This window comes from Phyllostomus discolor, chromosome 7 (genome assembly GCF_004126475.2).
Source record: "Phyllostomus discolor isolate MPI-MPIP mPhyDis1 chromosome 7, mPhyDis1.pri.v3, whole genome shotgun sequence".
NCBI lineage: Eukaryota > Metazoa > Chordata > Mammalia > Chiroptera > Phyllostomidae > Phyllostomus > Phyllostomus discolor.
Genome location: NC_040909.2, coordinates 15,063,448 through 15,076,814, shown reverse-complemented (window position 1 = coordinate 15,076,814; position 13,367 = coordinate 15,063,448). Strand labels below are relative to the sequence as shown.

At 48.7% G+C, this 13,367-nt stretch overlaps 1 protein-coding gene across 1 annotated transcript in view; it reads left to right on the top strand.

Moving 5' to 3' along the window:
• CMTM8 (CKLF like MARVEL transmembrane domain containing 8) overlaps positions 1-13,367 on the top strand; it is an 82,310-nt gene that overhangs the window by 57,959 nt on the left and 10,984 nt on the right. The gene's annotated exons all lie outside the window — the stretch shown is intronic.

Sequence of the window (13,367 nt, the reverse complement as noted above, 5' to 3'; positions counted from 1 at the left end):
CATGGTGCCAAAAAGGTTGAGGACCCCTGCTTTAAATGATATCCTTGTTCCTTCCCTTCTTTGCCCTTTATACCCCCACCCTTCACCAACACAGAAGGAAACCAACGTTCAAATAAGTTTGCTTCAAGAAGCAAACAGGGCTGGGAGCCGGGCTGGCACCTGACCACGAAGGGCTCCCTGCAGAGGCTGCGGTGGGCTGCCCCTGCATCCAGTCTCTCCCGTCTGGGAGCGGCGTCACCACACAGTTGGTTCACGTTTCTTGACGACTAAGCGGTTCGTCTAGGACTGGGTGCCGCTTCGCTTTTCCGTTTTTCACCCATTCGTGGAGAATGTTGAGATATGTGTGTGTGTGTTCTTTGTGAGGCCTGAGAAGATCTTTGCTCAGGTCACTGTCATCTAAGATCCCTCTTTTTTTTTTTAAGATTTTATTTATTAATTTTTAGAGAGGGGAAGGGAGGGAGAAAGAGAGGGGTTGCCACTCACACGGCCCCTACTGGCGACCTGGACCGCAACCCAGGCATGTGCCCTGACTGGGAATCGAACTGGGGACCTTTTGGTTTGCAGGCCAGCACTCAATCCACTGAGCCACACCAGCTGGGGCTAAGAACCCTCTTAAGTCCCTGGAGCACAGGGGCTCTGGGTGGCATAGAGGGTCAGGAGGTGCGGCTTCTCTAACTTGTGCTGCAGGGGGGGCTTGTGAAAACACGGTGCTGAGTCCCATTCCCCAGGGAGGCTGGCTCAGCAGGGCTGGGTGGGCCTGAGAGTCCGCACTTGTAGCAGGCACCTGGGTGTGTTCATCCTGCCGCCCTGGGGACCACACACTCAGAGAAGCAGGGCTCCAGGGCAGAGGTTGGCGCATGATAGCCCACCAGCCAGGTCCAGCCTGCCACCCGTGTTTGTAAGCATGGTTTTTCAGTGGAGCAGTTGCTCCCACCCGTCTGCCTATCCTCTATGTCTGCTTTCATGCTGCAATGGCAGAATTGAGTAGTTGTGACAGAGACCATATGGCCCTCAAAGCTGAAAATATTTGCTAGTTGGCCCTTCACAGACAGAGTGTGCCAACTCTGCTCTAGTGGTTCCTCGGTCCCCCCAGCCCAGTGGTTCTAATTATGAGCACAAACCCCACCCCTCTCTCACTGGCTAAGTGCTCTAGGACCCTTACTGCCAAGACACCAGCTAGCCTGACGTCTTGGCAGTAAATCACCTTTCCAAAAAGAAAAAAAAAAACATGAGATGAGTAGTCACTGCTGTTCAGCTAGATCTTTGCAGACCAGGAATCCCCTCTGAGACCCTGCAGCCACCTAGATGGTGCTGTACCCATCTTATGGAGGAACACACAGAGGCCCAGAGGCGAAATGGCTTCACCTGTGCTCACACAGCAAGTCAGTGACAAACCCAGGTCTTCTGTCCTTTTTGCCTACCACAGTGCCCTTTGTAGATGAGCCCAGATGAGATAGGACTTGGTGTATTAGTTGTCTGTTACTGTGTGACAAATACTCCACAACTAAGCTTAAAACAACGGTAAATATTTATCATCACTCACAATTTCTGTGGGTCAGGAATTCACAGCCAACCTGGCTGAGCAGTTCTGCCTCAGCTGTTTTCCTGGTGATCAGTCAGGTGTCCTCCGGGACTGGAGGGTCCCCCCTCCGAGATGATCACTCACCTGGCTGGCAAGTCGGTGCCGGCTGTCGGTGGGAGGCCTCAGCTCCCTTGCATGCGGGCCTCCCCGGCAGACTGCTCGCACGTCCTCGCAACAGCATGATCGCTCACTTCTCCAGAGCATGTGATCAGCGATCAAGACCGCTAAGGGAAAGCCACATCCTTTTTATAATATGACCTAGCCTCCCAAGTCACATGCAGCATTTCTACCAACTCTGCTCATCAGAACCAAGTCCCTACATGCAAGAGGAGCCTGCATTCAAGTGGTGTCGAAGAACTGTAGACGTGTTTTAAAACCAGCCCAGGATGCAGATGTCCACTGCATTGCCTGCTGGGAGTACTGGGGTCCTGTGCTATTGTCCTCATTGCAGGTCTTGTTGGTCATAGAATGTCAGACGGACGTCCTAAGCAAGAGCAAGGTTAAGTCATAAATTACTAGCATCTTCAGGCCTCAAGCTTTGTTCTGCTCTGGAGCACCCAAGGGGCTCCTACCACCTACTGAGACCTCAGGGAGGGCCAGAGGGAGATAGATACCTACCTCGTGGCCTGTGTAGAAGTGGGAAGAAGACCAAGTGGTTTGAAATCCCCCAGGTGATTCAGGTATGCCCCGTCCCCCCGGTGCTGCCCCCACTCCTATTTGAGGACTGCTTTTCTAACCCCATTCTCCCCAGTTCCCAGGTTGGGAAGAGACTCAAAGTTCCTTATTGGAGAAAGCAGCAGAACCCGAGGTCCCTCGGCTACCTTGGTTGACACCTGCCCCCCACAGTCCCTCCTGCAGAGTATTAAACACACTTCACTCAAAACTTTGTAGGGCCACATGGAGGCCACGAACTTGTGGATTAAATTTGCCCTTCCAGGTCTCTGTATTAACAAATCCTTAGTTCAGCCAACCGATAACATTTCTCGTCAGATCTGTCTCCAGGCAACGTCTGGTCCTACTGGGTGAGCACCAGACTTAGCTTGTTCTCCCTCAGCCTGCCACCTCTGCGGAATGTGCTTTCAGGGTGGGAACGCATCCCTGCAGATGGGAAACTGATCTCTCTCCATTGAACTGGGACTGGGGCACCTCAATTCTTTCATCAACAGTGCTTGGCCACCCTCTAGTGGATGTACGGAGAAGGTCGCCATGCATCTGAACAGAGTGGGTGTGGAGATGACGGGCTTGAAGATTCTCCTTGACACTAGAAGGAAAACGCTGGGCAGGTGTAGGGAGCGGTCGGCGTGAGGATGCTGTAGTTCCCTGACGGTGTGGGGCAGGGATACACACTGTTGTTTTATCATCTCCTGTGGTTCGAAGTGTTCATAATCTGGTTTATTTGAAAAGGTGCAGGAAACAAAAATGTGAGTACAGAAGTAGGTGTGTGTGTGTGCATTCCCTGGTGCAGAGAGCATGTGTGGTGATTGACAGGGTTGGCTGCATTGTTTTTCTGTAATTGGCCAGACGGTAAATATTCTAGGCTTTGCAGCCGAAGCCCATGTCCCCGATGGCCGCTGTAGCAGGAGAGCAGCCATAGGTAATACATAAGTGAGCGAGCACGGCTGTGTTCATGGCTGTAAGTAACAGGCAGCGGGCCACATGTGGCCACAGGCTATAACTGTCGGCTGCCTGGTAAAGAAGAATGAACTGAATAGTGCCTGTCTCTTACAATGGATGCTAAATCCCTCAGGGTCAGGACTCCGTGCCTTGCTTGCCCTTGAACCCTGAACGCCCAGCACCGTGTCTGGCATGTAATAGATGCTCAGAGCGTGTTTGCTACCTCTGTGATCTCATGACATTCTTCCAGGATTTCTTGGGTGTGATCATGTTAAAAGCAGTACACTCTCTGAACTGGACGTTTAAGCCATCAGCGCAAACAGGCTTTGCTGCCAACTGTGTTTGTTTTCTGTTTGTCCCCAGTTAAAATGAACCCAAGTGCCAAGTGAGAGACCGAGAGATACAAAGGCCTTGTGATGATCAACCCCATGCTCCCCTGAGGGTGGCTCTCCCTGGTGATAGTCGAGTTGCGCAGAACTGGGCAGGACCTTGCATCTACTAAGGCATCTACTAATTTTACCAGAAGCTACTTCTTCCCAGAGACTTGCACTTGGGAGGGGCTGGCCGGGAGCGCCCTAGGTAATGCCCCATCGCCAACATATCAACAAAACAGCAGGAGGCAGCTTCTCCAATTCCAAGGACGCCCACCTCTTCAGCACTGCACCTGGCTGTTCCTCTGGGGCGGGTTTGAGGTCTGCCACACCGCTCTGCTTCTGCCACCACCGGTCACAGCAGGATGGAGCACGTTGTCTCCGCACGTCGATCTTAGAAAGCGCCTATTATCCCTTCCCAGAAGAAACGGAGGCACGGGAAACTTAAACAAGCTGGGGTGTGATATAACGTTGTGTAGCATAGTACAGTTAAAAGCTTGAGCTACGTTATTTAACCCGCTGTGCCTCGGTTTCCCTGTGAAATGGTCATGATGAAAGTCATGTCAGAGGGCAGCTGTGGGGTTAAGGGAGGTAAGGCATGGAAAGCATTCCTTACTCTGTAATAGCTATTATGTCACTACTATTATTACCTGGGGCTTGAATATGGAGTGGGTGCTTGATAAATATTGGTTAAGTAAATGAAAGTTATTTATTTGCCCAGTCACACAGCTGGTGAGAATTCAAAGCTTGAATCTTTCTCCCAAGCCAGGCAGCCTTTGCATTATACCATTTAACTGTTTAAATGTGGCCGACTCACGTTACCAAAGGGTGTTTGTGTCCCAGAGCCTCAGCATTCCCTTCCCCACGCAGGTGTTGCCTGGCTAGCTCCCAGTCACCTGTCCACACCTCGATCTCCTATGACACCTTCCCCGTGTGGTTGGGTCCGTGTACTCTGCATTCTCCTATCAGCCCAGGGTCCTTCCATAGGACTTACCACACTGTATACAGTTACATAGCCATGGCCGGGCCTTCTCCGGGGGCAGAGATCACGCCTGTTTCCCCCCATTGCCGCACCACCCGTGAGAGCTCAGTGAGGTTTTGAAGGAAGGACTGTTGTCCCGTGTGCGCTGTGTTAAACACACGTCCGGAGAAGAGCAGCCAGGCAGGGTCGTGCTGTTCGGCTCCCTCGTCATAGGGTGCAGGAGAGTGAATCTACAATAGCTGATTCCCAGCGCCACCCGACTGCAAGGAATTAGCGCGGTAAGTGATTTAAAGCCCAGCGAGGTGTTTCAGAGGTGTGTGCCGAGCTCGCATCTGCAACGTCGCAGCCGCCCTGGGCCGAGCCAGCTGGGAGCAGCTGGGACAGTGCTCCGAAGGGGAGCCTAGGCAGTCGTCGAAATCACCTGTCTGTTTTCAAGACCGAAATACGGATGCAGTCGTGGTGCTCGTGCCAGTCGAGGCTGAAGTCAAATTAATCAGCCCACCTATGCGCTCTAGCAGCGTAGCACCCCGGCCCCACGCTCACAGCCGGTGCCTGGGAAAACCGCCGGCTCGTCATCGCTGCTCAGTAGGTATTTGAATAAATGGGACCCTTCGGCACCGCCATCGGGTGATTCCTCTCGTGGCAGAATAGGTGCCACAAAGCTCCAAGGCTGCATGGGCTTGACTCTATAGGAGAGTCTTCACAGACAACCTGGCTGTGTCTTTCCATATGATTTTTAAAAATCTGAAGTGTCGCAGGTTTGATTCCCAGTCAGGGCACATGCCTGTGTTGCAGGCCAAGGCCCCCAGCAACCACACATTGATGTTTCTCTCTCTGTCTCTCTTTCTCCCTCCCTTCCCTCTCTAAAAATAAATAAATAAAATCTTTAAAAAATCTGAGCCGTCTGTGTTCTCAGTCTGCCGGGCTCTGGAGGAAAGAGGATGTTCGTGGGCATGCGCACGCGAAGTGCAGGGGAAAACTGATGGGATCGGCTCCCTGAGAGCCTCAGGAAGTGACCTCGGACGATTTTCAATTAAAAAAAAAATCTTTTTCTTAGAAAAACACAGGTGCGGGCTGCCATTCAGAGGTGGGGCAAGCAGTCTCATTTCACGGCACACGGCCATCATTGAAATGTTCTGTTTTCGAGGAGCCTGCATCCCCGGAAGGGTTAGCTGGGAAAGGGAGAAACAGAAAATGCTTTCAGCTGAGCTCATTACCCTAGTGCTCAGGAAGGAGGTCAGGGGGGGAACCTTGCAGTTCACTGAAACACAGAAATCTTTAGCTCGATGAAGAGTCTCCACCACCTATCCGTAACAGTCACCATGCAAATGTAAAACATCCGAGTGAACTGTACAGTAGAGGAAAATAAGGATGGTCACTGTCACTTGTGTTCTGGACGATGGTTCCAGGAAGTCTAGATAATGCGGTAACACAAGGAAAGAAACAAGTGGTATAAATATTGGAAAGCATCAGGAGTACCATTATCGCAGGTGCCTCGGCCAGATAATCCTGGGGAGTCAACAGAGACCACTAGGGTGGTCAGACATCCGTAGAACTAATAGTCTTGTAGCCAACAGCAATTCTCACCTCCAGAGGTCTCTGTCCCCAGAGACAGGCACTTGGGCACCTCTGGCTTTATTCACTTTCATAGTTATAAATAATATGTGCACTGCCATCCTCTGATTCGATTTTATACACGCTAACTAGTAACTTCCTGTTACCATCTGTCTTAGCTTGGGCTGCCCTGACAAGATACGGTGGACTGGGTGGCTTACCTCACAGGAATTGATCCCTCACAGTTCTGGGGGCTGGAAGTCCAAGGCCAAGGTGCCAGCGGGGTTGGTGTCTGGTGAGGTCTTCTTCCTTGGGTTGCAGACAGCTGCCTTCTTACCATGTGCTCACGTGACCCCTCCTGGTACATGTCGTGTGTTTGTGCGGGGAGGGGGGGGAGAAACTCCATTCTCTCCTCCTGAAACTATTTAATCAAATGTTTGACCTCCTGAGCCTGTCCTGTCACAGAGCTGGTCACACAACTTTCTTACCTTATCTCTCCCGTATTTATCATCTTTTTGTCTTTCTGCCGTCTTTCCTAGAAGGTTTCCTCCATCTTATCATGTGACACGTCTATTGCATTTTCTAATGTCTGCCATCCTATTTCTCATTTCAAAAGCGAATTTTGTTTTTGAAGGTCTATTTGTGTTCTCCTCGAAACCTCCTGTTTCTGTTTCACTATTGTAATATCTTCTCTCCCTGCGGATACTGATTTTTTTTTGTAATGTTTTTTTTTTCTCCTTCTTCAAAGTGACTTTCTTCTAGTTTGTGTTTTGGTCTCAGCTTTCTGTCCTGTTGTACAGGCTTTACTTTCATCATAGATCTGGTAACCTTGGTTGTCTGACGATGTTTTAAGAGTGCAACGCTGTTCAGATGCTCGAAGCCAAAAGGCGGAGCTTATCAACTTTGAACTTCATTGTAGATTGACCGGGCTGGGCTGTGGGTTGGGGAACCCCCAAAGTCCGTGTCTGTGGACCTTCTCTCTTGTGCTAGTGAAGGCCTGGCCGCCAGTATTCTAAGAACCCAGTAGAGGGGAAAGGTTAGAGATCAGAATGTGGGGGTTTTCACATTGAATAGTCATTTAAGCCTCTCGTTTTCAGTGTGACACTCAAACCTTGAACTGTGCCCCTCAACCCAGAGACCCTCTATTTTGTTTTACCTTTTGTAGAATGCTGCTCAACCAGGGGTGATTTTGCCTCCTGGGAAACACTTGGCAATTTCTGGAGACCTTTTGTCTTCCTGATTGTCATTAACAGGAAGAGGGGGAGGTTTGCTGTGGGTGTCTAGTGGGTAGCCACCAGGGTGCTGCTAGGCAGCCTGCAATGCACAGGACTGCCCTCCTCAGAAGAATTATTGGCCCAAGCGTCACTAGAGCTGAGGCTGAGGAATCCTGGCCTAGAGAATACACTTTCAGACTAAGACCGAGGTGGGGGAGTCACCCAGCCACTTGGAGGAGGGCGGAAGGTAAGGGTGTAGCCACTTTCAAGCAGCTTCCACGTCCTCCTCACTTCAGCCATCCCCTCCGTCTTCACGCCCAGCCCCAGAGGCACCTGGGTCTTTTCAGACTTTGCCGCACGCTTGGTTCGGTTCTTTCCTCTCCCTGTCAACCAGCCGAGTTAGAGGTCAGCTTTGCCAGGGTGGCGAAGTCAGTCATCCCTCATCTGTTTGTGTTCTAAGCTTCCAAAAATGTGCCCCTTTTGTCTCCTTGCCTATTCATCCCCTTCTCATGGTGACTTTAGAAAGGTTTGGGAAGGAGCAAAGCTAGGTGTGTCTGCTCAGTTGACATCTTCACCCAGAAACCTAAAATAGATGCTGAAGCAACATTAGGTGGCAGGGGCCCAGCCGCCAACACGGACAAGTGGAACAGAGTCGATAGTCCAGAAACTGGCCTGGTATATGAGGAGTCACTAGTAATTGATCAAGGATCAATTGACCATCTGCTAGAAAAATAAATAAAATTAGCCTTTTCTCACCCCAGATGTATAGAACTCAATTTAGGTTGGAGTAAAGATCTAAACATATATACAAACCTGTAAGAAAACATGAGAAAATGTTTTTCTAAGCTTGTGATGAGGAAGACCTTTCTGAGTAGATGGGAATAGAAGAAGGCTTAAAGAGCAACTGAGGCCCTGGCTGGCGTAGCTCAGTGGATTGAGCGCGGGCTGCGAACCAAAGCATCGCAGGTTGGATTCCCAGTCAGGGCACATGCCTGGGTTGCAGGCCACGGCCCCCACTGGGGGCCATATGAGAGGCAACCACACATTGATGTTTCTCTCTCTCTTTTTCCTTCCCTTCCCCTCTCTAAAAATAAATAAACAACATCTTAAAAGAAAAAAAAAGAGCAACCAAGATTGGGAAGTAAAAAAAAACAAAGTGGAATGAGGAAAATACTGCTGTTATGTAGTTAGTTATCATCCCCCTTTGATTTCTTCAAATCAGAGAAAAGTGATTTTTTATAAAAGTTATTAATAAATTAGGAAAGAATTAGAAGTGGCCAGTAAGCTTTTGAGAAGATGCTCTACCATTCTTACCACGGATCGGGGCGATGCAAACTCAAACAAGAGTGAGTACTGTGTCTGTGATTCTTAATCGGTGGCCCCTGGCCCCACAAGCATCTCACCTGGGAACTTGTTAGAAACGTAAATTCTCAGACCCCACCCTAGACCTACTGAATCACCAGCCCTGCGGTTTACCAAGCCCTCCAGGTGGTTCTGGCACGCGCTCCCTTTGATCATCACGGCTGCGTGGCCAAGAGAGTGACCGAATGGCATTCAGTATCATGGATGAATTTCTCAGGGTTGAGTGAAAGAACCCAAATATGAGAGTACATATTATAGGATTCCATTTACGTGAAGTTCACAAACAGGCAACACTACTGGAGGATGATAGAAATCGGGGGAGCTGTTACCCCTGGAGGAGGGAAGGAGCAGCCGGAAGTGAGGATAAAGCTCCCCAGAGCTGGTCATTTTCTGTTTCTGGCTGTGGTTACACAGGTGTGTTCAGCTCAGGGGAAGTCATTGAGCTCTTTTTCACTTGGGACTCATAGACTTTTTTCTATGCTGTATTTCAGTAGCAGTAAAAGACAAAACATGAGCCCTGGTTGGTGTGGCTCAGTGGATCAAGTGCTGGCCTGTGAACCGAAAAGTGGCCTGTTCAATTCCCAGTCAAGGCACATGCCTGGGTTGCTGGCCAGGTCCCCAGTGGGGGGTGTGCAAGAGACAACTGATCCATGTATCTCTCACACACAGATGTCTCCCTGTCTTTCTCCCCCTCCATCCCTTCTCTCTAAAAATAAATAAATACAATCTGTTTTTAAAAAACAAAATGTGAACTCTCTTTTTTATTAATTGGATTTTTAATCATTTCAAACACAGCAATTTAGGGAGGGTGGAAGGGAAGAGCATGGTTACACTTGACGAGAGGGTAAATTAGTACAGGGCTTTTAAAGAGCTACTTGGCAGTGCCTCTCAAGCTTAAAATATCCTAGAAATTCCACTTCCAGGAGCCTCTCCTGGGTCTCAGCTATGCAGAGGTAGATACTGTAAGAATGTCCCCTGGGCATTTTTATGCAGTCGTAAAGGAGACAACTAAATTTTTCTCCACAGGGAAGTAGTCCTGTGAGTTACAGAAAACAGTTCAATTACGGACACTTGTTAAAACTGGCGTCAATCTGTATGTGGTGGGGTGGAAGGAAGCCCCCCACAGCATCGCTGACGGCAACACCGGGTACAGAGAGCGACCCGTATATTTAAGGGAGAAGGAAAAGGGTGTGCAGATGGTGGTTATAAAGGCGAGGGAGAGAAGGGGAGATATAAAATTTGTATATTGGTTTCTCTTGCGAATTTACAGCTGGTGGATGGGGGCTGCCATTCCTTTGTGTACTTTACATGTATGTGATATTCTCTCGTGTTTCTTTTCACCTGCATTTATCACTTTTGAATTTTTTTTTAAGTCTGAGCTTTGCCACTCCAAAGCATGTTAGCCTAAAGAAAGGCTTACTGGTGGGAAAACAAACAGTAATTTTATAGTGTAGGCAAATAAAGATCTTGAGTTTGTCTTAAACACACACACAAAGCAGGAGGTGAATAACATTTTTGTAGACTGATTTTCATCAGTATTGGTTACAGGGAGAGACAAAAGGTTTACTTCTAGAGCCATTTTGGTTACCTAGGAAATTCACTTGGGTAGAACAATTCTTTTCTTAAGGGGCATTCTTTGTACTGTTTGCTGGTGAGGTCGTGGGTCTTGTGTTCCTGCTCTTTGAGAGGTGGCTCAGTTCACGATATTGTCCCTGTGTGTGACAGATGACCCCCGCTAGCATATTAGACAAAGCATCTCTAGACAGTGGACTCAGCTTGCTTTAATAATGAAAACCATTTTTGCATTGGGAGCCAAGAGTTTGTAGCTAAGCCTGCTGAGCCGGACACAAGCTTGTGCTGGAAATTCTTAAACACTCACTCCCCTGGAGAGACACCCCGACCCCATTTGCAATGCGTCTTCGTGAACGCTTATGTTTCCTGTGTGGATCATCGGCAAAGGGCCGGCCCTGACCCTTTCACTTTGAATCAAGCAGCTCGCAATGTTGTTTCAGGCCCTGCCATGTTGGATTATGTCTGTTGCCAGTCTTACTGATCCAGTGGAATGTTAAATGTACGTGAATAGATTACCTGTCAGTTACAGTGAATTCGGCCCCAGAGCCCCATTAGCATGAGGCTTGGCACTCTCTAGAATTCTGTTTCATTTTGTGCATCTTCGCTTTTCATAAATTCTGTTGCTACAGATGCAAGCGCAAAAACACATCTTCATTAAGTGTTGCTTTGGAATTTATTTACAGTACCAAGCAGATAAAAGAATGTCAAATTTCAACTCTACAGAGGACACACAGCAACATTCAGAGTCTATTCCCTGCTGTCCAGCTCAGACGTCCAAACTGTGACAGGGAGGTGGGCTTCTCCCAGCGAGCAGTTTCCATTGTCCCTGGAAAACATGTCTGGGGGCTTAATGATCTTCTTAGTAAGTCTTCCTCCTTAAACAGGAGACTGAGCTAACGTCCCTGCAACATCCCCCTCTCCTCATCCCTCTCTGCAGGGCCCCTGCTACCTCATCCTGGGGGGGGGGGGGGGTGGTGCTAAAAACAGAGTTCAGGAACCGTTGTTCAGATCAACCCTTAGCCTGTTCCTGTTTCATTCTTCTGCTGAGGAAATGACATGCTAATCCACTTTTTAAATCTTTCCAGAGACCTGGGGGTCATTCCCCTTTATCCTAATCTAATCTACTAACTCTGTTATAAAGTCCTGTCTGCTTCTGAAGTCTGTCTGGAATTCACTCACTCCTCAATTATTCACTGCGTATTGCACTGGTCTTGGGTACAGTCATCCTTTGATCCCTGCAGGGGGTTGGTCCCAGAACCCTCAAAGATATCAAAATTCAAGGATGCCCAAGTCTCTTACATAAAATTGTACAGTATTTGCATATAACCTACATACATCTTCCCATATACTTTAAATCATCTCTAGATTGCTTATACTATCTAATACAATGTAAATGATCTGCTAATAGTTATTATACTGTACTGCGCAGGGAATAATGCCAAGGTGTTCAGTACACAGACACCATCGTAGGCCTAGTTACACAGTGCTCATCAGCAACAAGGTAACTTTTTTTTTTTCTGAATATTTTCAGTCCCTGGTCAATTGAATCCACAAATGTGGAACCATGGATACAGATGGGTTCAGGGTGGTCTTAGGAAAACTGAGCTTGATCGTATCTTTGCCGTGCTCAAAACCTTGACGCCACCCTTGGGATAAAGCACAAAACCCTTAAGCATCCTGAGTCTACATTATCTGACCCTTTCCAACATTTCTAGCACTTTGCACCGATGTCCTTATTACACTTTCTCACGGGTTCCAGAAGGCAGAAAGCGCTTCACCTCTGCCTAGAGTGTCGCCTTCCCTCGGACTTCAGGTGACTCTTCAGTGTGGCCTGTGTGTTCAGCTACGTGCCCCCACCAAACCTTTAGTTGTGGGTGTGCCCGCTCTGGCCTCGGGGCCTGGTAGTGGGCAGCCTGGCATATGTTAGGTGTCCTTAATTGCTAAACAAATGACTATTCCCTGCTGAATCCTGGATCTAGTACTTTCTGTCCTAGCTCTGTGGTTAAAATTGCTTTAGTATTTTGTTCCACATACCGTGAAAAAAGCTAAAACAGGAATGAGCCCTGGCTGGTGTGGCTCAGTGGATTGAGTGCTGGCCTGAGAACCAAAGGGTCGCTAGTTTGATTCCCAGTCAGGGCACATGCCTGGGGGTTGTGGGCCAGGTCCCCAGTAGGGGGCGTGAGAGAGGCAACCACACATTGATGTTTCTCTCCCTCTCTTTCTCCCTCCCGTCCCCTCTTTCTAAAAATAAATAAATAAAATCTTTAAAAAATAAATACATAAGAAAGAAACAAAATACAGTGGAACCTCGGTTCTCAAACTTAATTCATCCACAAGGCTATCTGAGAAACAGATTGTTCCGGATGGCAGTCATTTGGGAACCAGGGTTTAACTGCAATTTGTCCTGAGTCACATAGCAGCAGCAGGCCAGAGCCTGGTGCTGTCTCCTGGGGGGATGGTTTAGACACTAACACTTTTTCTGGGTTTTTTATATTATTCTTTTTCTTTGGTTTTGTATGTTTTGTCTTTTATTTCGTTGGATGCTAACTTTTTCATGGCTTAGGAACCTGGTTCCTGAACAGCGCTGGAGTGTGAGATGTGTGCCTCACTTGGGCCTTCCTTTGTTCGGGACTAAACACGCCCAGAATTCAGAGCAGTTTCTTTCCCCTTGATGAAGTCCTCCTTTAGCCCAGGGTGACACCGATCCGGCTTTGGGTTTGGCCTTGCCCTTCAGCCGTGGTGAAGAGTAGAGGACTGTCGCTGAGTACAGGTGCGGCTTGGGTTAGGATGCAGAATGCCGTATCTGGACTGGGCCCTTGCCCACCCTCCCTTCTGACAGCTCTCCCCGGCCACGGCTTATTGGCCCCCTGCAAGGAGAGCAGCTGTGGCAGGTGCAGAATCCTCAGAGGTTCATCTCCTGAGAGGAGATCAGTCCATGGACCACCTCAAGCGGACCCTCAGTCTTCTTCCCTCGTGTTTTAAAAGTCTTGATAGCGCCAGCATTTAAAAATCAAGATTAGAGTCCTGGCTGGTGTGGCTCAGTGGATTGAGTGCCAGCCTGCAAACCAAAACGTCACTGGTTCGATTCCCAGTCAGGGCACATGCCTGGGTTGTGG